This window comes from Schistocerca nitens, chromosome 1 (genome assembly GCF_023898315.1).
Source record: "Schistocerca nitens isolate TAMUIC-IGC-003100 chromosome 1, iqSchNite1.1, whole genome shotgun sequence".
Taxonomy (NCBI): domain Eukaryota; kingdom Metazoa; phylum Arthropoda; class Insecta; order Orthoptera; family Acrididae; genus Schistocerca; species Schistocerca nitens.
The window spans coordinates 1,264,776,535-1,264,787,657 of NC_064614.1; positions in this window are offsets into that span (position 1 = coordinate 1,264,776,535).

The window sequence follows — 11,123 nt, forward strand, 5'->3', positions numbered from 1 at the left end:
CTGCAGCTACTTATTGGTCCGCTCCGCACCTAAACCACAGCACGTATTACAAATAGTAAGTTAGAGAGATGCTCTATCGTCCACTGACGTGTGTCATTTTTCTGTATGTCCTGTAATTTTCAGGCAGTATTCTTCTGAATTTCTCCTTACGAAGAAGTCTGTAGAAACGTTTCATTTGAATATACAATGTGAGGGACTGTCGGTCATTCTTGAGTAATCCTCCGCTTAACACTGTTTGATTGTAAGAAAACCATTACTTTGCACCTCATTCCTACAGAGTTTATGTGGTTCAGATATCAGTCCAAACATCTTAACATTCTCGAAAGCTGATTTCTCTCTGCAAGAGAACGCAGCAATAGTTGCAATATCTTTTTACTCTGTGTAACTCATACGCGACTCTGTGCTAACTGACCAGATCAAAAGACTGATTAGTCCATTACTACAAAGCATTAAAATTCTTTGGTAGTGCAGAGCTGTCGTCTTAAGCGCTCTAAGCCACATCGAACACAAGCGAACGTGTAGCAGCGAATGGGAATTCTATCCCCTGAAATCGCTAGGCGAGCGTGAGCAGACTGCTATTCACTTCACAGTCTACTATCTTGTCTGCTGTTGTTGTTGTTGTCAGTATGAATTACGTGAGCGACGGAGTTGTCCGACGAGAATGTAACGTTGCTGACAGAGGAATGCATATACCATATGTACTCCTGAAATCCAAGAGATTCACAGCACAAATGCCGGAGGAAAAGAAACGTGATGGGTAGAAAATTCCAGAAGCACTCAAAGGTCCTACTGGGGATATAAGAAAGATAGTAAATTCTTTAAACGCTTGCATCAAGCAGGAACGGAGTGAACAAGACCAAACTCTGCAACGAAAAGCAAGAGCACAATAAATTCCCTTGAAAGTAAAAAAGTGCGAATATGAAATTATTATGTTGATTAAAACTAAAAATATACGAAAGACTGGAACATTCTCGTTGTTTACGTTAAATAGTATCTTGTAATTACGTGGCTGACAGCAAAGTAAAGTCGTACGGCATGAATGGCTTGGAGATCCCGAAGGCCAGGTTCAGCCACCTAATTGTAGAGGTTTTCCCTATCCTTCGCGCCGGCAGGCACCTTTCCTTCGCGTACTATGAGATCTGTGTGCGTACGTGTATGTATCACTATTATGACAGTGCATTTTGACGATAAATAATAATAATTTACCTCGAATCACGTTGTCTGCCCTCCAACAAACAGTATAGCAGATTTTATCAAGTAGCCCGCGTGACAGGTCGTATGTGTATTTCACATTTCACCACTCAATAAATCTTCCTTGTATATGCTTCGATAAAGTCCTTGAAGTACTACACAAATGCCACTGGAGGCATTAGAAACTATCTAATATACAAGGTGGTCAGAAATTGTCAGAAGTGGTTTAAGGGTTTTGCAGTCTACACTACTGGCCATTAAAATTGCTACATCACGAAGATGACGTGCTACAGACGCGAAATTTAACCGACAGGAAGAAGATGCTGTGATATGCAAATGATTAGCTTTTCAGAGCATTCACACAAGGTTGGCGCCGGTGGCGACACCTACAGCGTGCTGACATGAGGAAAGTTTCCAACCGATTTCTCATACACCAACAGCAGTTGATCGGTGTTGCCTAGTGAAACGTTGTTGTGATGCCTCGTGTAAGGAGGAGATAAACGTACAATCACGTTACCGACTTTGATAAAGGTTGGATCGTAGCCTATCGCGATTGCGGTTTATCGTATCGAGACATTGCTGCTCGCGTTGGTCGAGATCCAATGACTGTTAGCAGAATATGGAATCGGTGTGTTGAGGAGGGTAATACGGAACGCAGTGCTGGATCCCAACGGCCTCGTATCACTAGCAGTCGAGATGATAGGCATCTTATCCGCATGGCTGTAACGGATCGTGCAGCCACGTCTCGATCCTTGGGTTAACAGATGGGGACGTTTGCAAGACAACAACCATCTGCACGAACAGTTCGACGACGTTTGCAGCAGCATGGACTATCAGCTCGGAGACCATGGCTGCGGTTACCCTTGACGCACCATCACAGACAGGAGAGCCTGTGATGGTGTACTCAAAGGGGAACCTGGGTCCACGAATGGCAAAATGTCATTTTTTCGGATGAATCCAGGTTCTGTTTACGGCATCATGATGGTCGCATCCGTGTTTGGCGACATCGCGGTGAACGCACATTGGAAGCGTGTATTCGTCATCGCCATACTGGCGTATCACCGGGCGTGATGGTATGGGGTGCCATTGGTTGCACGTCTCGGTCACCTCTTGTTCGCATTGACAGCACTTTGAACAGTGGAAGCTACATTTCAGATGTGTTACGACCCGTGGCTCTGCCCTTCATTCGATCCCTGCAAAACCCTACATTGCAGCCGGATAATGCACGACCGCATGTTGCAGGTCATGTACGGGCCTTTCTGGATACAGAAAATGTTCGACTGCTGCCCTGGCCAGCACATTCTTCAGATTTCTCACCAATTAAAAACGTCTGGTCAATGGTGGCCGAGCAACTGGCTCGTTACAATACGCTAGTCACTACTCTTGATGAATTGTGGTATCGTGTTGAAGCTGCATAGGCAGCTGAACCTGTACACGCCATCCAAGCTTTGTTTGACTCAATGTCCAGGCGTATCAAGGCTGTTATTACGGCCGGAGGTGGTTGTTCTGAGTACTGATTTCTCAGGATCTATGCACCCAAATTGCGTGAAAATGTATTATATCTCAGTTCTAGTATAATATATTTGTCCAATGAATACCCGTTTATCATATGCATTTCTTCTTGGTGTATTAATGGCCAGTAGTGTAGGTTGTGGTCAGAAATAATATTTATGAAAAAGAATAGATTCTTTGCCCTGTTTCCGAGTTAATTAGCGCTGTAGTTAGCCAATCAGGCCGTTACGCGAGCAAATTCAAGCATCTCGACAGAGACGGTGTTACCATACGTGTTGATCGTTTGGTTTCCCAAAACCAAACAAGAGTGCGATCCAAAGATTGGACGTGGAACGTTAGCAAGAATCGAACCCGAACCATAACCTGAGCAGTCTCGTGCGCTATCATCTATGCTATGAGAACAACTGACACTAATTCTATCCGACGGCCCGCTTTAATGTGCGCAGTAAACGGCCTGATTGGCTAACTTCAATGCTAATTGATTCAAATGGCTCTGAGCACTATGGGACTCAACTTCTGAGGTCATCAGTCCCCTAGAACTACTGAAACCTAACTAACCTATGGACATCACACACACCCATGCCCAAGGCAGGATTCGAACCTGCGACAGTAGCGGTCGCGCGGTTCCAGACTGTAGCGTCTAGAACCGCTCGGCCACTCCGGCCGGCTCAATGCTAATTAACTCGGAAAGGTGCAACGTATCGAATTCTTTTCTAAATAATTATTTCTGCGGAAAACCTACCCTGCAATAACCTTACAAGATTTTCAGACTCTTTTCTAGCCGCCCCATATACGAGGTACTGAAATTCGAAACAATCATTAACGTAAAAACTGGTTGCTAGTAACCGGAGTTTAAATGCTGCTAACTTTCTTCAGATTATTTTCTTCTACTGTAATTAGTATTATGCTTTCAAATTTCTGCCTCAGTTGAATGATAAGCTAGTGAAATGCACCTACCGATATATGTGAAAAGTTTTGAACTGATACTATGGAAAGCGGGAGCTGCAATTCAGTCTTTAAGTGCACTACATCCACGCATTCCACGTTAACGTACAAATTGAGACACATAAATTCTTCCTTTCGCAATTTGTGAAAAACATAGCGTTCGCGACGCAAAATGATCCTACCTGAATACCAAAGTTTTGCATTTTGTTTCTAATTATATACTGTTGTGCCTTGTAGCGGTCCGTGCACGATAGTGCGCGGTAGAAATATGTTCAGAAAAAGTAGTGCGCGAAAATGCTATTTATGGGTGGTCATGTCTCGGACCCCATTGATCACAGAGGTAAGGAGCTAGGTGTTTTGGATACCCCTTGGCCTAGAGACCGTTTGTATACCTGTGGGAAGAATGGGCATACTGCAGCTATTCTATGGTACAGGATCAAAATTTAAACTCTACACACTTCCTCCAGCCTAAGCAATGGGTTGGGTAAAGGGTTAGACTTAAACAGCTTATAAAAGCAATATTTGTTCATGGGCAATTCCTGAAAAAAAATATCCGAAATACCAAGATTTTTGGGTGCGAAAACTGGAGATGGCCATTTTTATACTTTCTTTCACGGTGGATGGTCGGAAACGTTACCATATTTTCTTGAGATGATGTTCTTGGAAAACTTAGAAGCTTTTTTCGATATCATTGCCCGTTACTAAGGTCCAGAGGTTCAATGTTGTAATACTCATGCAGTAAAATATGCACGTAATATCCGGTCTCAGGTACGAGTGTTGTTTTAACTAGCGTTGTGGACACGAGGAAAGGGTTCTGGAGTCATCGCAGGGGTTCAGAGATCACAAAAATATGTTTTTAGTAATCATTTTTACATCATTAAAACCTTATGACGCGCTGTCTCTGTATCATGGGCACTTCACGCTTATACAGGCTGTCTTGACTGTGTAATTATCCGATGGCGCCGCTTGGCGGGGCAAGCACCTTGAAAAAGTTTTGCTAATACGAAATTGTTTGTGCTTGCAAATCAAATATTGGATTGTTATATATAGTGTAGATGTAGCCTAAAAAGTTGTTCATTGTTGTGTAAAGTAGCGTGAAGTGAACTTAATGCTGGATGGGAGACGATTTGGTGTTAACCGTATATTATGCGTACTTATTTGTTGTTGATACGCGTCAAAGTATGTAAATGTGTCGAGGTTATATAAATAAACTGTCAAAACTTTACTGACCTACAGCAGAATGGGTCTTATATAATCAGCAGGGAAAAGTAGGGAACTAGCTGGAAAATGCTCCTGTTGGAGCACAAAAATATTTTGGCTTTCAAACATATTCGAGCGTTTTTGTGCTGAAACAGAGTAGTAGATAGACAGCGACAGTGGAAGAGAGAGGGGACAGTGCCAGTGGGAGAGGAAAAGAGGAAGCAGTGTTGGTGGGAAAGAAAAAGAGGAAGAGAAACAGAGATGGATGAAGACAATTGCAGTGCGAGCCAAAGAGAGAGGAGATAGTGATGGCCAGTGACAGACAGTGGAACTAAAGAGAAAGAAAGAGAAACCGATAGAGATAGAAGCAGTGGGAGCAAAAGAGAGAGCAGACAATGGAAACGAAAAAGAGAGAAGAGTGGAGACCATACATAGCCATGGGGTAGGGGGGGGGGAGGGGAAGTGTCCGGAATCCCTCAGAATTTCAACAAGAAAAAATTAGCCCACTTTCTCCCACCCCCTATGCTAACGTATTTGAGTTTCCCAATATAGGGGCCAAAACCCCGAGTAAACCATCTCCAAGGACATGAGTGGAGAGTGGTTGAACACAAAGACAGCGGACTGTGAACGAGAAAGAAAGAGGCCGTAGCAATGAGAGAGGAAAAGAGTGGGACAAAGGCAATGGAAGTGGGACAGAGAGACAATGAAAGTGGCAGAGAAGGAGACAGTGGTAAGAAAGAGCGAGAAAAAGGAGCAAGACAGTAACAGTGGGAGAAACAGATAGGAGGAAGGGCCAATGGCAGAAAAATGAGACAGTGGGGGAGAGACATATATCGATAGTGGCAGTGGGAGGAAGACGAGCGTGAAGGCCTCACTACAAAGAGAGATTGATAAAACGATTTAGAATGTTCTGTGTTAAAAAAAAAAAGCCCGAATATGTTCGCATACCAAAATTTTTTATGAGTACTGAGGCATTTGGTTCCTCCCTTTCTGTCAGTGTCTTTTAAAGAGGAGCATATTCGCCTGTTTTTTGTGGAGCATTTTCCAAATAGTACCTGTTATTGGCGCAAAAAAAAAAAAACTCAGCGTTCGTAGGTTACGTTCATTATCTCGTGTTGTCTTGCGCTCCATCTAGTGTAAACGCTTGTTCGCAGATACAAGCGAATGGTAGTGAATACTGGCGAATCGTTTGCACATGTGCATTCGTTTGTATTTGCTTTCATTCGCGCTGGTGTAAAGGGGGGCACTTATACTACTAAACAAAACAATTTACGACTGAGAGTATGCGCCGCAAAGAGAACCAGTCGTTGCGGCAGGTCAGGTGCTTCGTTGCGAGTCGTCTGTAGCTGTTATTTGTGGGTGCGCCCCGCTGCGGGTATAATGCTGTTATAGCTTACAGCGAGAGTGCGTCGGAGGCCAGACTTCACAGCGGGCAGTCTTTTGAAGTAGTTTCAGGTTGGGCAAAGCATCCTTCGCGTGTGTGAAGTGCGCCACAGATCCCATTGTTTGGATTGGTTCAAATGCCTCTGAGCACTATGGGACTCAACATCTTAGGTCATAAGTCCCCTAGAACGTAGAACTACTTAAACCTAACTAACCCAAGGACATCACACACACCCATGCCCGAGGCAGGATTCGAACCCGCGACCGTAGCAGTCCCGCGGTTCCGGACTGCAGCGCCAGAACCGCTAGACCACCGCGGCCTGCCATTGTTAGGAAATCGGATCGAGTGCAGCGATCCCGTGAGATATTCGTGCGCACGCTGCCCGGAATAGTGACACAAGTTCACTCAAAACACTGTTATACTGCGAAGGGTGAAAGGAATGTAATTTAATTCGGCACGCGTTATTTAATCCCACTTTAAATGATTTCCAGTAGCCTTAATGCAGTTTATCATTCTTTAAAAACACTCATCGACGATTTTTTTCTGCTGCATCCAGTTGCCTTACATTCCACCAGAAACTACGTCACCTGGCAATCACCATCACACCTATGGAGCCGATACGTGGAAAGAGGCTAAGTTCACACGTTTCGACCTACGTTTGGCAAAATTGTCAACATGGAACGATGTTCGATGCTGATCTTAGAGAGAGAGAGAGAGAGCCTTATAATCACAAAGATTTAGATAAGACATTGTTCTGCGCACTGTTTCTCAGTGACAGTGTTTTGGGAGCAGAGAACAAGACGGTAGAAAATTCCGCTCGCAAAAAGAAAACTATAGGATTAACCTTTTAGGATTCCGTTCCCAACACCTAAAACTGGAACCGTTATAGGATAACTTCGTTGTCTGTCTGTCAGTCCGACTGTTCAAGACTCTTTTTCTTGCAACACATAGGCGTGTCAAGTTGAAATTTATGTCACATAGTAAGATCTACGGTCTTTTGGCGATGTAAAAATGCGTAGCTTATAAGTCAGTGGAATCAAAAGGTACGGACATTTATGTTACTATTTTAATGCCCCTACACTCACTCACTCATAATCCATAGTGTACTTTCCCTTGACGTAGCAAGATGCAAGAAGCGAGTAAAGAAAAAAAAATGGGAATTTGTAATTACACGACACAAAAAATAACTTTTTTCGTTTGTTATCACACTGCCTGTCTGTCCGTACGTCTGTTACGACCCCTTTTTCTCTGGAACGGCTAGACATAAGTTGAAATTTGTGTCACATACTGAGGTCTACGGTGCCTGGAGATCTAATAAACGTTAGCTTCTAAGTCAGTGCAGTCAAAAGATACAGCCAATTGTGTCACATATTTTGATACTCGCAAACTCACACATCAAATCCTATAGGGTACTTTCCGAGATCTACACTATTGGCCACTAAAATTTCTAAACCAGGAAGAAATGCAGATGATAAACGGGTATTCATTGGACAAATATATTACACTAGAACTGACATGTGATTACATTTTCACGCAATTTTGGTGCACACATCCTGAGAAATCAGTACCCAGAACAACCACCTCTGGCCGTAATAACGGCCTTGATACGCCTGGGCATTGAGTCAGACAGAGCTTGGATGACGTGCACAGGTACAGTTGCCCATGCAGCTTCAACACGATGCCACAGTTCATCAAGAGTAGTGACTGGCGTAATGTGACGACCCAGTTGCTCGTTCACCATTGACCAGACGTTTACAGAGCTTGGATGGCGTGTACAGGTACAGCTGCCCATGCAACTTCAACACGATACCACAGTTCATCAAGAGTAGTGACTGGCGTATTGTGACGAGACAGTTGCTCGGTCACCATTGACCAGACGTTTTCAATTGGTGAGAGATCTGGAGCATGTGCTGGCCAGCGCAGCAGTCGAACATTTTCTGTAACCAGAAAGGCCCGTACAGGACCTGCAACATGCGGTCGTGCATTATCCTGCTGCAATGTAGGGTTTTGCAGGGATCGAATGAAGGGTAGAGCCACGGGTCGTCACATCTGAAATGTAATATCCACTGTTCAAAGTGTCGTTAATGCTAACAAGAGGTGACCGAGACGTGTAACCAATGGCACCACATACCATCACGCCCGGTGATACACCAGTATGGCGATGACGAATACACCCTTCCAATGTGCGTTCACCGCGATGACGCCAAACACGAATGCGACTATCATGATGCTGTAAACAGAACCTGGATTCATCCGAAAAAATGACGTTTTGCCATTCGTGCACCCAGGTTCGTCGTTGAGTACACCATCTCAGGCGCTCCTGTCTGTGATGTAGCATCAAGAGTAACCGCAGGCATGGTCTCCGAGCTGATAGTTCATGCTGCTGCAAACGTCGTCGAACTGTTCGTGCAGACGTTTGTTGCCTTGCAAACGTTCCCATCAGCTGACTCAGGGATCGAGACGTGGCTGCACAATCCGTTACAGCCATGCGGATAAGATGCCTGTCATCTTGACTGCTAGTGATACGAGGCCATTGGGATCCAGAATGGCGTTCCATATTACCTTCCTGAACCCTTCGATTCCATATTCTGCTAACCGTCATTGGATCTCAACCAATGCGAGCAGCTATGTCGCGATACGATGAACCGCAATCGCGATAGGCTACAATCCGACCTTTATCAAAGTCGGAAACGTGATGGTACGCATTTCTCCTCCTTACACAAGGCATCACAACAACGTTTCACCAAGGAACGCCGGTCAACTGCTGTTTTGGGTATGAGAAATGGGTTGGAAATTTTTCTCATGTCAGCACGCTGTAGGTGCCGCCACCGGCGCCAACATTGTTTGAATGCTCTGGAAAGCTAATCATTTGTATATCACAGCATCTTCTTCCTGAAGATTAAATTTCGTTAAAGTTAAATTTCGCGTCTGTAGCACTTCATCTTCGTGGTGTAGCAATTTTAATGGCCAGTGGTGTAGAATCGTGAAATATCGTAAGAAAGGCTTCACGGTACAAGTAAAGCAAACGAATCAGAAAATGGTTAATCTGTAATTATATCACAGGAAAAAATTTCTTTTGTCATTTGATAACCGACTTCATACCTGAAACTAAAACATTTTAGAAAGTGTTGGAATCTCTGAGACCGATATCTTTCCAGTATCAACGTCGATTAGAGGCAAAAATCGTCGAATTTCCTGGATTCCCGTAATGTATGAACTGCAGAGTAATATACATTATTAAGTTCGTATGGAACACAAAGTGCGCGAATCCTACTCGCCCCTGGCCAGTTTCTTATTATTGCGATTTTGTACTGCGACAAATTCAATTCTGTCTTCAGAACTCCGCTTAGTTACGCACGAAACACCTGTTCACTTGTTCCAGTGAGCAATCTTCACACCATTCAAGCCATACTGTACTGCTGAAGAATGTTATGAACTCGTGTTGTAGACAAACTCAAGGATTTGGCCATCTGGCAGAATGATACAAATCGGCCTTTCTTCATTTATGATTCTGTCGAACCTTATGGGCAGGAAACAACCAAAATCGGCTGCAAACATTTTACTTCCTTTACATGGCCGCTACTATTGCTGGTCTACCGTCAACGATCATTTGTAAACATTAAGAATGCGAAAATATTTTGTTGACGCCGACGTACATAGGGAGAAACGATCATCGTAATAAAATAAGGAAAATGAGAGCTCTAACGGAAAAATATAGGTGTTTTTCCGTGCGCTGTTCGAGAGTGGAACAGCAGAGAGTTGTTGTGAAGGCGGTTCGATTAACCCTCTGCCAGACAATTAAGTGTGAAATTGTGATTTGCAGGGTAGCCATGCAGATGCAGATCACACACCCACCCACACACACACACACTGGCACACATTAAAGCGCCAAAGAAACTGGTATAGGCATGCGTATTCAAATATAGAGATATTTAAACAGGAAGAATGCGGCGTTGTGGTCGGCAACGCCTATATAGGACAACAAATGTCTGTGCATTTGTTAGATCGGTTACTGCCGCTACAATGGCAGGTTATCAAGATTTAAGTGAGTTTGACCACTGCCTTTCCCGTAGTGGTAACACGGGTTCCCGTCAGATCACGTCAGTTAAGCGCTGTCGGGCTGCGCTAACACTTGGGTGGGTGACCATCCGGTTTGCCAAGCACCGGTGGCAAGTAGGGTGCACTCAGCCTTTGTGAGGCAATCTGAGGAGCTACTTGATTGTGAAGTAGCGGCTCCGGTCTCGTAAGATGACATACGGCGGGGAGTGCGGTGTGCTGACCACATGCTCTCCAAATCCGCATCCAGCGACGCCTGTGGGCGAAGATGACACGGCGGCCGGTCGGTGCCGTTGCGCCTTCCGAGGCCTGTTCGGGTGGAATTTCCTTCTGAACGTGGAGTTATAGTCGGCGCACGAGCGATGGGACACAGCTCGTAGCGATGAAGTGGAGATTTTCCCGTACGATCATATCACGAGTGTATCGTAAATATCAGGAATCCGGTAAAACATCAAATCTCTGACATCGCTGCCGCCGGAAAAAGATCCTACAAGAACGGGACCAACGACGACTGAACGACTGAAGAGAATCGTTCAACGTGACAGAAGTGCAACCCTTCCGCAAACTGCTGCAGATTTCAATACTGGATCGTCAACAAGTGTCAGCGTGCAAAACATTCAACGAAACATCATCGATATGGGTTATCGGAGTGGAAGACCCACTCGTATACCCTTGATGACAGCACGATACCAAGCTTTACGCCTCGCCTGGGCCCATCAACCACGACACTGGACACCTGATGACTGGAAACATGTTGCCTTGTCGGACGAGCCTCGTTTCAAATTGTATCGAGCGTATAGACAACCACATGAACCAATGGATCCTGCATGTTAGC